This window comes from Aedes albopictus, chromosome 1, assembly GCF_035046485.1.
Source record: "Aedes albopictus strain Foshan chromosome 1, AalbF5, whole genome shotgun sequence".
Taxonomy (NCBI): domain Eukaryota; kingdom Metazoa; phylum Arthropoda; class Insecta; order Diptera; family Culicidae; genus Aedes; species Aedes albopictus.
The window spans coordinates 225,502,111-225,518,608 of NC_085136.1; the positions used below are offsets into that span (position 1 = coordinate 225,502,111).

The window sequence follows — 16,498 nt, forward strand, 5'->3', positions numbered from 1 at the left end:
TTGAAATATTTTGTCAACATATGAAATTATAGACAAATGCCAAAGTTTATATTGAAACTTCAAATGCGGTTTTCTCATGTTTTTTTTTTATTGTAACATGTGACATTTATGCGTCCGAGGGCAGTATCAGCTATCACACTATTTCTGTGCTCGGGCACGGTTGCCGAAATCATTTTCCTAAATTCCACATTTCACAAACTTTTTCCACGAGTAGAAAGACCTGGCCACAATGCTCACACTTTGGTGAGAAAAAAAGAGAGAAAATTGAATTGGCGCGTTGTCAGATGGATGAGAATCAAAACAAAATCGAGAAAGATTCCGATGAATCGCACACCACGTGTATAATCTGTGACATTTCTCGACGTCAAAATGCTGTCAGACAGCATGGTTGCACTTATCGTCACACTTTTCAACCGTCACACTTTCATACTGTGCAGTTCGATTTGGTGGGAACGGTGCAATAGAGTGTAATTTACTAAAATAGTTGTCAACCAGGGGGTGCGACACTGTAATCTTTTTGGAATCAATTTAAAAGATTCAAAAAGATTCGAAAAGATTCAAGGTGATTTGGCGGGATTAATAGAAAAAAGGACGCACGTCAGTTATATCGAAATAACTGAATCATTTCGTTCAGTGTTTGTTTTGATCTGACTGCTGATGCTGATCGTGCATAACAAAAAGTGATTCTTCATTTCATAAATACGAAATCAGTACGACTGCAGCGATCGACACGATCGATCGTGATCGCGGTGTGCTCACCAGAAAGTAAACTCGATCGGAGTATAAACGAAAAATTAACTGGCAATATAGCGCTAGATCGCTGCGCCATTTTCCGCTCTTTTGTAGCAAAAGAGCACCCAGAAGCAGAAGAAGAAGATAAATACGAAATCGAGGTCGAAATGAAAGGTATAAATTTATTTAAAAAACACTAAAGTAATAAAACAGTTATTAAAAAACTAATGTTTTTTCTCTTTCAGTTGCTGGAAAGAGTGGCGTCCGCGTTTCCATCCGGCATCGCCGTCATCCCCCCGAGGTGCATATGAAAACTGAAAAAAGTGGACGCAATCATCCCGCAATGCATCCGGTGTCCAATGACTGTTAACGGCCGCTCATCGCCGGAACTTGTGCCAAAGTTACATCGCGTTACTAATAAGGATCGTCCATCGCGACCTGAGACATCGCGACGATTCCTTCGCCAGCACCAGTGGAGCGGGTCCGATATTCGCGAACTTCCGAATCGGAGAAAGCTCCCACGAGTCCCACGCCGAAGCCACGAAGCATTCTGGAGTATCGACCTATGAAGGTACGTCAGCAAAAGTCACCACCACCCACCAAGAAACTTGTGCCGAAAAGATGCGCGTGTCAAATTGATGGCCTATCGAAGCAACGCCGCTCAAATCACCATCATGCGAATCGGAGAAATCCAGTGAAAGTTTACTGAACAGTTTCACGGCATCAAAATGGTCCAGTGGAGTTGCTCTACCGGTACGGTATGGATATTCCCTTGCGTCGGCTGGTCTTCACCAAAGAATAATTGATGACGACCGATCACAGATGCCTATCTTCGTGGGACGATATTTAATACGAGTAATACAAGAAAGTTTTTTTCACCCAACCAAAAAATCGATTAGGTTCTATTCACCCAAATTTGAGTACTGTGCAAGACACTCAACGTTGAGTTGACGCACTCGAACTGCAGAAGTTGGGCTATTTCGCTCTTCTTTCTCTGACAACAAAAGAAAGAGCGCATGAAAAGGGAGATGAAAAAGAACTCAAATTTGAATTTAAAAGAACTCAAATTTGAGTTGTTCAGTTTCTCCGTGTGTGCTCCTGCAGGTACGTCCTCTCCTCCCTTTCCACCGACATCGACACCAATGGGCCTGTCAACTTGCGTATTTTGGATTCACCTTCACGTATTGAAAAAGTGTATTTTGCATTTATGGCAGTTTTGACAGCTGGTGTATTACGTGTATTTTTGTATATATTATTGTATATTAAATAAAGGCCTTTTCGTATTTTTAGTGTATTATGTATTTTTTGAAGTATTTTTTGTGAATTATTTTTCAAGTATTGAAGTATTTAAATGCATTTTTCTAAGTATTTTTTCGACGTGCGTAATTACGATGCAGTTGTTTGTGAAGTTGACCCCTTGAATGGGCCCCAACCATTGGCGTAGCTAGCTTTTTCTTTTTTCTTACTCACTCTCCTAAACAAACACGAGAACGAGTAGGATGCAAGAGGGGGCCCAGGCCCCCTCTTACATCCCGCTCTTTCTCGTGTTTATCAAAGAGAATGAGTGAGAAAAAAGAAATAGCTAGCTACACCAATGGCCCCAACGATCGAATAAGAAAAATGTAAAACTAATTCCCTTAACACTTATGTGGCCGGCAGGGTACCCGTGTACCTTTTTCGATTTCAAATCACGATATTTTAAATGATTTTTGAGACTAGGAAGTTGAAACTCTGGTAGATCTTAGAGAACTCGTGAATATATATCTATTAATGGGGTTAACCGAATTTTAAAGTGAGAAGGGGCAAGGAGAGAATCTCCTACATTTTTTTTATTACGTGGAATGCCGGCAGGGTACCCGTGTACCCACGAAATTGAAGTGAACATACAGGGGGTGGCCGAAATGTTTGGGATAGGCAACTTTTTTTTCTCTCATAAAAAAGTTCAACAAGCTGTAACTTTTCATAGAATGCATCAAAAATTCTCAAATTTTGACTGTTTGTCAATTTATTATATGTGCATCATTGGTACAAATTTGGGCTCGATTGGTTAATCTTTAGCGAAGCTAGAATAGTTCTCGTAAAACACTATTTTTTAGATAACAAATTTTTGAACTGTCATAGGGTAGCGCACCCAGAAATCGCCCACACCCCAGTTTTCGCCCACGTACTGGATCTTTTTTTATTTTAAATACATTAAATCTGTTTTTGAATGATTAATTCTAATGACAATACATAGTTTTACATTATTCTTAATCAAAAAACTTAAAATTGTAGCATCACATTCTGAAATTGATTCGTAAATCGTATGCTTAGACAAACCATGCTAGACCAAGCCCTCAGCATATGTTAAATCACTAGAAATGCCATACATGAAAATAGGCATAAATGTATATATTGAAAGCAGTCTTGCGAATAATCGCGACCATCACGAGACAATCACTTGAACCGCTTTCTGGAGTCACCGTTCCCAAGGTGATACGAACCAGCTAGCATGTCACGCCTGGAATGATAAACATGTTGTGGGTTCCACCCTTCGCAGCTTTGCAGCGATAGCAGTTGCTGAGTATGCTTCAGGCGGGTTGCGAGAGAATCAATCTCTCTGAGCAACGATGCTTAATACCCCGGACAGACATGTGATACGAGTGTGATTCCTGTACAACGGTACGCACTGTCAAGAAAATTCTACCAAGACGGACTTGAACTGAGAGAATTTTCAGTATGGCACTCATTTCAAGCGCAATTGTACAGTGATTCTTGTATCACATGTGTGTCATAAGTATAACGGGCGAAGTGAAAGCGTTTGCCGTAGCCAGGGCAAACTGCGTGGTGCGTTCAATGTGTGCGTTTAAACTGAGCTATACAAAACGAATAGGATTTATGACGTAGTACCGTGCTTGTGATAATACACATGCATAATTTTACATACTGTTGCGCGTGCATCTGCTTGAGGCGACGGAGAGAGTCATGACACTCACATGAGCCGTATCCAAGTCAGGATGATTGTAGCAAAACAAGGGTGACCGGGTGACTATGATGGGATTCTGTCTTTTTGGTGTTAGCGACTGTAGATAGAGCGAATCAGAAACCGCAGAGACAGGGTGATACAAGTTTGGTGTTTATCAGCTTTTTTGTGACTTGTACGCTGATGCTTCGCGACACTGATTGAAAGTGTTTATCGATATATTTTCGTTTATAACGTTGAATATCAATTTAACCTTATATTTTAAAAGCTCTTTTAAACGGAAATCTTGTGATTAAATTCGCGAAATTCCATTCAAACCAGATGGCGAAAACTGGTATGTACTCGAATTAAGACGCTGATCCATAATTCGCCCTGGGCGAATCTTCATATACTGCACTTCTCATACCCGCTGAGCCAGTTTTCGACCCTCTTGGGCGAATTTTACCGAAAAGCTGTTATTTTTATGAAAGCGGTGAGAAGGCCTAAACTTGCTTTATTCTAGTTCAAAATCGTTTATCTGGTAGGTATTTTGATAAGAAGGTGGATTGGATAAAAATCTAAGAGGGGAGGGGATATATTGTTAAGCAATCCCGCATAGAAAAATACCAATTGACATAAAGTCCAAACATGGTTAGTTTTTCTCATGATGTTTATTGTTGAATAATGTAAAATCATATGCTGACGACCATAAATTACAATTTAGGCAAACCATATTAGATAGTGGCAATATGTTATAGTACCCAAGTATTGTTGAGCTATATGTAGATGCAAACTCGTTTGTAATGTAAACTGTTTCGAGAAGGTAGCAAAGTTCTTGGCGTTCATCCAAAATTTGTTATTTTTTGCGATAGAGTCCCGCTACCATGTATTTCTTTGTTTCGTCTGAAGTAAAAAGATCCAATTCCTAATAAGAAAGCATAAATTGAAGCTTGTAATATTCAAATCTGATCGCTTGATGCGCTGGTTATCATGCATTTAACAACATAACAATTTCTGAAACAAAAGTTTGATTCTCGCTCAAAACGTAACGCGTAAAATGTGTCCAATATGATGATGAGAAATATTTCCGCCTTTGGATCATTCTTCTTAACCCTTCAGTAGACGCTTTGCCAAGTGTGCAAACTTTTCCGCACGCATAACCCAGCAGGCCAAAAACGGTCGCAACATTGACAAAACATTGGAAATGTCAAGCGTTTACTTCGATATTTTAGTTTTGCAATTTAAGGGATTAGTAGGCGCTGAAATTGTAAATATTTTTGTCAGATTTTTCCTTCTTTTCTGTTCTTCAGAGTTATTAATAGTGAAAACAGTGACATGATCACTCAAGTTCATCATTCCCTTTTCGGCCAAAAGGCATTCGGCCAAACGGCAATCGGCCAAATTACCCTTTTGGCCAAATGGCGTTCGGGTAAATGACATTCGGTCAAATAGTATGAAACCAGGTCACTGTGTTGTGTAAGAGGCAATAAATGGAGAATGCTACAACTCAAAATTCAGACTACTTCTGATCTAGTACTCGATTGTGTCCTATTTTTGAAAAAAAAAAGCTGCACCGGTTCATTATGATAATTGTTTAATGGAAAACAAATTTCAAATCAAATAAGGCCAAAAATGATATAAACAAAAGATGGAAAATTAACGGAAATAGAAGTAATTCTATCATGTGGGAACCCATGGTACCCATGGCCGGCTATTTTTGGTGTATTTTCTTAACTGGCAACACAATAGATACATCATTTTGACGTCATACATTAATGTTTTAGTTCATCTGCCGATAAATTACATTATCTTAAGCATCAAAACATGTAAAGAATGTTAAAACAATAAGTTCTTAAAGTGGGCGAAAACTGGTTCCAATGGTGGGCGAAAATAGGATCAAGGGGGTCGAAATTGGGGACCTTGAGGTCGTTTTTAATTAAACCATTTATTAAAGATTCACGACATTATTTATAAATTTTTGTCCCATAATAGCAAGAACACATGCGTTTTTACATATTTACCGAAAAAATGTAGTTGACTTGTCCTAGAAGTATGATTTTTAACCTGCGGAAGACAAATTCCCGCATAAACTGGGCGATTTCTGGGTGCGCTACCCTATCTCCAAAACCAGTGAACCGATTCGAACGAAATTTTGAACGTTTATCAGCAATATATTGATACTTGATACGACATCATAAAATATCATAAAATGTAATATTTTCTCAGGACGAATAAAGTTATACCGGTTTGACATTTTCACCCATATAGAGAAAAATAAGTAAAATTTACAATGCCACACAAAAATTACTAAATGTATTCTTCCTTTAATCCATATAGGCTTTCATATATCTAATTAGAGATATCTTGAGAACAGAAGTAGAAAATCTTCGGATATCGAAACTAAAATTTAATGACATTGATTAAAAAAAAAATGATTTTTTTCGAGATAAATCCAAAAAGTGTCAATCTATGATAACTTTTTTAAACGTTTAAACAGTTCCTATGTTTTAATAACTTGTGAAGCATTAATATATCGTTGATAAACGTTCAAAATTTCATTCAATTCGGTTCACTGGTTTCTGAGATATGACAGTTCAAAAATAAGCTGTCTGAAAAATAGTGTTTTACGAAAACGGTTCAAGCTTCGCGAAAGATTAACCAATCAAGCTCAAATTTGTACCAATGATGCACATATGATAGGTTGACAAACAGTCAAAATTTGAGAATTTTTTATGCACTCTATGGAAAGTTACAGTATGTTGAACTTTTTTGTGAGAGAAAAAAAAGTTGCCTATCCCAAACATTTTGGCCACCCCCTGTATCTCCGTCAATTTTTCATCGATTTAAAAAATTTTTGGCTCATTCAACTCAGAAACTCATTATCTATTATGAAAATATTCAGATGGACAGATCTGACCACCGTGGTTTTCGGCAAATCCGAAGTTTTGGGAACATGTCCTTATACCATATTGAAACCCACATTGTTGAGGCTAGGATACCTTAAAGTGTTTATGGCCAACCATGGCTCCACGGGAAGCGTGTTTTGAAGTCAGCTTCAAAATCAGCATGTTTTATGATTCTAGGCTGGTCAGATACTATTTGCTGAAGCCATTTTTCAGGATGTTTGGCACCGATGTTGCTACTAACCTACCGAAAATATTGTATAAAAACATGGATCCGGAAATCCGGATTTTCCGGCACCCACGGTAATCGGACCGGTCCAACCAAATATAATCTCGATAGATAATGAGTTTCTGAGTTGAATGAGCTAAACATTTTTTAAATCGGTGGAAAATTCGCGGAGATATGATCATTTCAATTTCGTGGGTACACGGGTACCCTGCCGGCATTCTACGGTTTTTTTTTTGCTGGCCACACAACGGTTAACGACCCGGAATATATGTAGGTTAACTCAACTTTTATCTTTCAATATAAACAGCAAGAGAGTTTCTTCCAAACGGTTAATTTGGTCTCCCCTATTGTTCGCCGTTTGTTCAGTTGGCAGGTATTGTGTAGAGTGGTCCAGTCCTTCCCCGGTGAATGCCGACCCTGAGGAACTTGAGAGTTGAGCTGGCCTGGGCGTACGGACGCCGATACACAGGATGTGTGGAGCGTCCCATCGGTAGTTACAAATATTGTGGTAGTTTAGTGTTAGCCAAGGTGTTAGCATAGACTAATAATAGGTGTTATTTAGTTAAGTAGGCTAAGGCTTTGTCTCAATAGACGATTCCCGTCAATTTTTTTATGTGCTCTACGGATTTCCGACAATTTATTGAGCAAACTTTCCCAAAGAACCCATATGTTTTGAAGCCTCTAACTATTGAAAAAATGTGAAAAACCTGCGAAGTAGCGCTTTAGTCCTATAGTCTCCTATACATTTTTTTTCCCACAAAACCTGATGAACCCCTTGCTCATCTCTGGCTTTCTTGGAGACGAGGAGAATTTTCAATCAGCTGGCTGTCAAATATGACGTTTGATAATCTTTGTTTTGATCTGCTCCCATCCGCTCCGACCCAACCGACAGCCGTAAAACTTCCTTCGGACCGGAAACAATATTGCTTATTGAGTTGTCCAAAAAAAGTCTCACGAAACCTACTGCAAGCCTATCCATATACGTGAGAACAAAAGATGTTTACAAAGTTCTTACAAGAAGATTAACACGGGAAATCTGAACACAAACCACTACCACACAGGAATTTGGATTGGTCAATAGGGTCCTAAAATTAATGATAAAACCCCGTTTTTATTGAATAAAACGATGAACCATGGTATTCTGATCGCAACAGTACTTTTCCCCAACTCGAAAAACGAAAGAATAATGAAAAATTTCGAAATAAGTAAAATGGTAAACAATTCTAGTTTGACATTTGCGGTCGACCTTGACGTGATGGAATTCGACATTTTTTCCACTGGGGTTTAAAAAATGTTCCTATCTGACGTACACGGTAACGAAAATTCACTCAAATCATGAGTTTTAAGCTAGGGCGGGACACAAGATCAAAAATCTTAAAAATATATATTTTCACCCACAATTAATAAAAACATCGAAAAATGAGTAAATATGTATTCTTGGACCATCGTTGTTGGTTTAAACCATGAATCTAGGTAGGGCTTTAGGGCCCTATTGCTTTCAAATGTGGATTTTTCATGCACTTCACTGCCGTCGGACGCATAAATGTCACATGTTACATTTCGACATGTTTGAGGTTTTTGTGCCAAACGTCATATTTTGATACGTAGTTTTGAAATATTTTGTCAACATATGAAATTATAGACAAATGCCAAAGTTTATATTGAAACTTCAAATGCGGTTTTCTCATGTTTTTTTTTATTGTAACATGTGACATTTATGCGTCCGAGGGCAGTATCAGCTATCACACTATTTCTGTGCTCGGGCACGGTTGCCGAAATCATTTTCCTAAATTCCACATTTCACAAACTTTTTCCACGAGTAGAAAGACCTGGCCACAATGCTCACACTTTGGTGAGAAAAAAAGAGAGAAAATTGAATTGGCGCGTTGTCAGATGGATGAGAATCAAAACAAAATCGAGAAAGATTCCGATGAATCGCACACCACGTGTATAATCTGTGACATTTCTCGACGTCAAAATGCTGTCAGACAGCATGGTTGCACTTATCGTCACACTTTTCAACCGTCACACTTTCATACTGTGCAGTTCGATTTGGTGGGAACGGTGCAATAGAGTGTAATTTACTAAAATAGTTGTCAACCAGGGGGTGCGACACTGTAATCTTTTTGGAATCAATTTAAAAGATTCAAAAAGATTCGAAAAGATTCAAGGTGATTTGGCGGGATTAATACTGCATTAACATGTCTAAAGGGTCTAACTCGTTTTGTAAACAAACATTGTTTCTGTCGCTGTAGGGTCTATCTCGATCCACCCACGCATCTGGGGGCCGTTATCAGAAAGATCTATCTTCGCTCTTTCTGATAACGGCCCCCAGATGCGTGGGTGGATCGAGATGAGCCCTACAGCGACAGAAACAATGTTTGTTTACAAAACGAGTTAGACCCTTTAGACATGTTGATGCAGAATAGAAAAAAGGACGCACGTCAGTTATATCGAAATAACTGAATCATTTCGTTCAGTGTTTGTTTTGATCTGACTGCTGATGCTGATCGTGCATAACAAAAAGTGATTCTTCATTTCATAAATACGAAATCAGTACGACTGCAGCGATCGACACGATCGATCGTGATCGCGGTGTGCTCACCAGAAAGTAAACTCGATCGGAGTATAAACGAAAAATTAACTGGCAATATAGCGCTAGATCGCTGCGCCATTTTCCGCTCTTTTGTAGCAAAAGAGCACCCAGAAGCAGAAGAAGAAGATAAATACGAAATCGAGGTCGAAATGAAAGGTATAAATTTATTTAAAAAACACTAAAGTAATAAAACAGTTATTAAAAAACTAATGTTTTTTCTCTTTCAGTTGCTGGAAAGAGTGGCGTCCGCGTTTCCATCCGGCATCGCCGTCATCCCCCCGAGGTGCATATGAAAACTGAAAAAAGTGGACGCAATCATCCCGCAATGCATCCGGTGTCCAATGACTGTTAACGGCCGCTCATCGCCGGAACTTGTGCCAAAGTTACATCGCGTTACTAATAAGGATCGTCCATCGCGACCTGAGACATCGCGACGATTCCTTCGCCAGCACCAGTGGAGCGGGTCCGATATTCGCGAACTTCCGAATCGGAGAAAGCTCCCACGAGTCCCACGCCGAAGCCACGAAGCATTCTGGAGTATCGACCTATGAAGGTACGTCAGCAAAAGTCACCACCACCCACCAAGAAACTTGTGCCGAAAAGATGCGCGTGTCAAATTGATGGCCTATCGAAGCAACGCCGCTCAAATCACCATCATGCGAATCGGAGAAATCCAGTGAAAGTTTACTGAACAGTTTCACGGCATCAAAATGGTCCAGTGGAGTTGCTCTACCGGTACGGTATGGATATTCCCTTGCGTCGGCTGGTCTTCACCAAAGAATAATTGATGACGACCGATCACAGATGCCTATCTTCGTGGGACGATATTTAATACGAGTAATACAAGAAAGTTTTTTTCACCCAACCAAAAAATCGATTAGGTTCTATTCACCCAAATTTGAGTACTGTGCAAGACACTCAACGTTGAGTTGACGCACTCGAACTGCAGAAGTTGGGCTATTTCGCTCTTCTTTCTCTGACAACAAAAGAAAGAGCGCATGAAAAGGGAGATGAAAAAGAACTCAAATTTGAATTTAAAAGAACTCAAATTTGAGTTGTTCAGTTTCTCCGTGTGTGCTCCTGCAGGTACGTCCTCTCCTCCCTTTCCACCGACATCGACACCAATGGGCCTGTCAACTTGCGTATTTTGGATTCACCTTCACGTATTGAAAAAGTGTATTTTGCATTTATGGCAGTTTTGACAGCTGGTGTATTACGTGTATTTTTGTATATATTATTGTATATTAAATAAAGGCCTTTTCGTATTTTTAGTGTATTATGTATTTTTTGAAGTATTTTTTGTGAATTATTTTTCAAGTATTGAAGTATTTAAATGCATTTTTCTAAGTATTTTTTCGACGTGCGTAATTACGATGCAGTTGTTTGTGAAGTTGACCCCTTGAATGGGCCCCAACCATTGGCGTAGCTAGCTTTTTCTTTTTTCTTACTCACTCTCCTAAACAAACACGAGAACGAGTAGGATGCAAGAGGGGGCCCAGGCCCCCTCTTACATCCCGCTCTTTCTCGTGTTTATCAAAGAGAATGAGTGAGAAAAAAGAAATAGCTAGCTACACCAATGGCCCCAACGATCGAATAAGAAAAATGTAAAACTAATTCCCTTAACACTTATGTGGCCGGCAGGGTACCCGTGTACCTTTTTCGATTTCAAATCACGATATTTTAAATGATTTTTGAGACTATATTTTAAATGATTTTTGAAACTCTGGTAGATCTTAGAGAACTCGTGAATATATATCTATTAATGGGGATAACCGAATTTTAAAGTGAGAAGGGGCAAGGGGAGAATCTCCTACATTTTTTTATTACGTGGAATGCCGGCAGGGTACCCGTGTACCCACGAAATTGAAGTGAACATACAGGGGGTGGCCAAAATGTTTGGGATAGGCAACTTTTTTTTCTCTCATAAAAAAGTTCAACAAGCTGTAACTTTTCATAGAATCAAAAATTCTCAAATTTTGACTGTTTGTCAACCTATTATATGTGCATCATTGGTACAAATTTGGGCTCGATTGGTTAATCTTTAGCGAAGCTAGAATAGTTCTCGTAAAACACTATTTTTTAGATAACAAATTTTTGAACTGTCATATCTCCAAAACCAGTGAACCGATTCGAACGAAATTTTGAACGTTTATCAGCAATATATTGATACTTGATACGACATCATAAAATATCATAAAATGTAATATTTTCTCACGACGAATAAAGTTATACCGGTTTGACATTTTCACCCATATAGAGAAAAATAAGTAAAATTTACAATGCCACATAAAAATTACTAAATGTATTCTTCCTTTAATCCATATAGGCTTTCATATATCTAATTAGAGATATCTTGAGAACAGAAGTAGAAAATCTTCGGATATCGAAACTAAAATTTAATGACATTGATTTAAAAAAAAAGATTTTTTTCGAGATAAATCCAAAAAGTGTCAATCTATGATAACTTTTTTAAACGTTTAAAAAGTTTCTATGTTTTAATAACTTGTGAAGCATTAATATATCGTTGATAAACGTTCAAAATTTCATTCAATTCGGTTCACTGGTTTCTGAGATATGACAGTTCAAAAATAAGCTGTCTGAAAAATAGTGTTTTACGAAAACGGTTCAAGCTTCGCGAAAGATTAACCAATCAAGCTCAAATTTGTACCAATGATGCACATATAATAGGTTGAGAAACAGTCAAAATTTGAGAATTTTTTATGCACTCTATGGAAAGTTACAGTATGTTGAACTTTTTTGTGAGAGAAAAAAAAGTTGCCTATCCCAAACATTTTGGCCACCCCCTGTATCTCCGTCAATTTTTCATCGATTTAAAAAATGTTTGGCTCATTCAACTCAGAAACTCATTATCTATTATGAAAATATTCAGATGACAGATCTGACCACCGTGGTTTTCGGCAAATCCGAAGTTTTGGGAACATGTATACCTTATACCATATTGAAACCCACATTGTTGAGGCTAGGATACCTTAAAGTGTTTATGGCCAACCATGGCTCCACGGGAAGCGTGTTTTGAAGTCAGCTTCAAAATCAGCATGTTTTATGATTCTAGGCTGGTCAGATACTATTTGCTGAAGCCATTTTTCAGGATGCTTGGCACCGATGTTGCTACCGTAATACCCCGCTAATTCGACAGCGATTGTTGTCGAATTACCGGGGTAAGCTTTTAATTCCACAAACTGGTCGCCCTACAACGTCTTGTTCATTGATATTTGGCAACTCTATTTATGTTTTTGTTTTGATTTTCGGATTTGTTATTGAACACAATTTTAAGAGATAATGCGGTGGAGCGAATGAAAAGCTCATTCTATCTACGATGGTTGCCTTCCGCAGCTCATTCCGGTTGATCTTCAGGCGGTTTGGGTGTCGCTGAACATCAACTCAGAACTTCCGGAAGTCGCTGCTGCAAGAGGAGCAGCTACGGGTGCGTGTATAAGCGCAATATCGGATTGTTTTACATTTACTGTGTATATCGCAGTGACATTTGAACACTTTTTAATTCGACAAATGTCGAATTAGCGGGGTACGAATTAAAAAGTGTCGTATTAAACAGTGTCGAATTAGCGGGGTAAGACGGTACTAACCTACCGAAAATATTGTATAAAAACATGGATCCGGAAATCCGGATTTTCCGGCACCCACGGTAATCGAACCGGTCCAACCAAATATAATCTCGATAGATAATGAGTTTCTGAGTTGAATGAGCTAAACATTTTTTAAATCGGTGGAAAATTCGCGGAGATATGATCATTTCAATTTCGTGGGTACACGGGTACCCTGCCGGCATTCTACGGTTTTTTTTTGCTGGCCACACAACGGTTAACGACCCGGAATATATGTAGGTTAACTCAACTTTTATCTTTCAATATAAACAGCAAGAGAGTTTCTTCCAAACGGTTAATTTGGTCTCCCCTATTGTTCGCCGTTTGTTCAGTTGGCAGGTATTGTGTAGAGTGGTCCAGTCCTTCCCCGGTGAATGCCGACCCTGAGGAACTTGAGAGTTGAGCTGGCCTGGGCGTACGGACGCCGATACACAGGATGTGTGGAGCGTCCCATCGGTAGTTACAAATATTGTGGTAGTTTAGTGTTAGTCAAGGTAATAGCATAGACTAATAATAGGTGTTATTTAGTTAAGTAGGCTAAGGCTTTGTCTCAATAGACGATTCCCGTCAATTTTTTTTATGTGCTCTACGGATTTCCGACAATTTATTGAGCAAACTTTCCCAAAGAACCCATATGTTTTGAAGCCTCTAACTATTGAAAAAATGTGAAAAACCTGCGAAGTAGCGCTTTAGTCCTATAGTCTCCTATACATTTTTTTCCACAAAACCTGATGAACCCCTTGCTCATCTCTGGCTTTCTTGGAGACGAGGAGAACAGCTGGCTGTCAAATATGACGTTTGATAATCTTTGTTTTGATCTGCTCCCATCCGCTCCGACCCAACCGACAGCCGTAAAACTTCCTTCGGACCGGAAACAATATTGCTTATTGAGTTGTCCAAAAAAAGTCTCACGAAACCTACTGCAAGCCTATCCATATACGTGAGAACAAAAGATGTTTACAAAGTTCTTACAAGAAGATTAACACGGGAAATCTGAACACAAACCACTACCACACAGGAATTTGGATTGGTCAATAGGGTCCTAACAAGGGGTAGTCACTCTACACAGTGTGCCTTGGGCACACAGGGGCACACTAGGCACACCAGTGGCACCGGTTGGCACAGATTTCCATAATAAGGATGCTATAAAATGACAACTTTTCGTTCGTAGCAATCGTGGATTTTTTTTGCTCACTGTCAGTTCAACGGAATGTTGAAACCGAAACAATACCTTCAGTAGAGCTTTTGTAAACTGCTCGATCAAAATACCAATTTAACAAATCCGTTTTGTTACAGAATGGTGCTAAATAGCTGCTGTGATGTTTAATGGAAAGAATGTGAACCTGTTATAATGTCGATGTGTTTTTTTTTCTTTTGCAAGAAGCAATAAATACATTTTTCCCATGAGCCCAACCAAGAATGTCTCTTATCAATAATTGCCGGTGACCTTAGAATCAAGCTTAGAATCTTCATCACCGAGAATTAATATCAGAATTTTGCTGCGAACTCTTAAGAACCTGTCCATTCTCAATTCTTGTTTTCCATGGAACTCATATATGTATACCCATTTCTAATTTCATTCACAATTTATTCAAAATACCCTAATTTAATGTTTTCTGTAAGTTTTATCAAAAGCCCCTTCTAAAGCTTATAGGAGCTTCTCTAAGATTCTTCCGAGAATTTCCTCCAGACAACTACAATATTTTACCAGCATTCCTCCGTCATCAAATTTAACGACATTCCTCCATCAGACTAAATAGAATTTCCTCCAGATTTTTCCCATTATTTCACTGAAATGTCCCCCAAAACCAAGCACAAAACCGCTTAACATTACACCTCGGAATCATTCCAGAATCCACTTGGAGTCATATCCAGAAAATATTTTCGTTGACATTCTCGTTGAAAACCAAAAACAATAAAGCACCTAGGATAGGATACGACAACTAGTCAGCCCAAAAGAGACCAATTTGGGGACCAATTATCTTAGCAACGCGGAAAAACAAGACAGCAAGCTGTGAAATTAGACAGAGAAGTTGCAGGTGTCACATCCTATCCTAGTAAAGCACTATAAATTCTATGGTTGCTAAGAAAATAATGCCGGTGCGGCGTCGCTTTATTATAGCAGTCACCATAATACATTTTGGAGCCTCGGCGCTTCAGCACCCCGGCACACTAGGGCACACCAAGGCACACATCGAAAAACGTTGGCACAAATGAAGTGTGTAGAGTGACTACCCCTTGGGTCCTAAAATTAATGATAAAACCCCGTTTTTATTGAATATTGAATAAAACGATGAACCATGGTATTCTGATAGCAACAGTACTTTTCCCCAACTCGAAAAACGAAAGAATAATGAAAAATTTCGAAATAAGTAAAATGGTAAACAATTCTAGTTTGACATTTGCGGTCGACCTTGACGTGATGGAATAGGCCTTTTCATGTGACGTCTTAAATCAGCTGATTTTTCGGGCGTTTGACAGTTCTTCTATGAAGATGACACGTTCGTGTTAGCAGCTGTTGTTCAAGCTTTGTAAACAAATGCATGCACGGATCTGTCACATGAAAAGGCCTATTCGACATTTTTCCCACTGGGGTTTAAAAAATGTTCCTATCTGACGTACACGGTAACGAAAATTCACTCAAATCATGAGTTTTAAGCTAGGGGCGGGACACAAGATCAAAAATCTTAAAAATATATATTTTCACCCACAATTAATAAAAACATCGAAAAATGAGTAAATATGTATTCTTGGACCATCGTTGTTGGTTTAAACCATGAATCTAGGTAGGGCTTTAGGACCCTATTGCTTTCAAATGTGGATTTTTCATGCACTTCACTGCCGTCGGACGCATAAATGTCACATGTTACATTTCGACATGTTTGAGGTTTTTGTGCCAAACGTCATATTTTGATACGTAGTTTTGAAATATTTTGTCAACATATGAAATTATAGATATTTCGATAGTTGAATTGCGTTGACGTCAATCAAATGCGACAAATGCCAAAGTTTATATTGAAACTTCAAATGCGGTTTTCTCATGTTTTTTTTTTATTGTAACATGTGACATTTATGCGTTCGAGGGCAGTATCAGCTATCACACTATTTCTGTGCTCGGGCACGGTTGCCGAAATCATTTTCCTAAATTCCACATTTCACAAACTTTTTCCACGAGTAGAAACGCACAAACCTGCAGACCTGGCCACAATGCTCACACTTTGGTGAGAAAAAAAGAGAGAAAATTGAATTGGCGCGTTGTCAGATGGATGAGAATCAAAACAAAATCGAGAAAGATTCCGACGAATCGCACACCACGTGTATAATCTGTGACATTTCTCGACGTCAAAATGCTGTCAGACAGCATGGTTGCACTTATCGTCACACTTTTCAACCGTCACACTTTCATACTGTGCAGTTCGATTTGGTGGGAACGGTGCAATAGAGTGTAATTTACTAAAATAGTTGTCAACAACA

The 16,498-nt window shown here is 38.8% G+C and overlaps 2 long non-coding RNA genes across 2 annotated transcripts; both read left to right on the forward strand.

The window, feature by feature from the left end:
- Positions 1–531: 531 nt before the first annotated feature.
- LOC134286859 (uncharacterized) lies at positions 532–2,026 on the forward strand. The gene is made up of 2 exons (XR_009996927.1): positions 532–906; positions 978–2,026. It is a non-coding gene; the product is annotated as an uncharacterized LOC134286859 (long non-coding RNA).
- Positions 2,027–9,311: 7,285 nt separating this feature from the next.
- LOC134286865 (uncharacterized) lies at positions 9,312–10,677 on the forward strand. Its single transcript, XR_009996928.1, has 2 exons — positions 9,312–9,557; positions 9,629–10,677. It is a non-coding gene; the product is annotated as an uncharacterized LOC134286865 (long non-coding RNA).
- Positions 10,678–16,498: the final 5,821 nt, after the last annotated feature.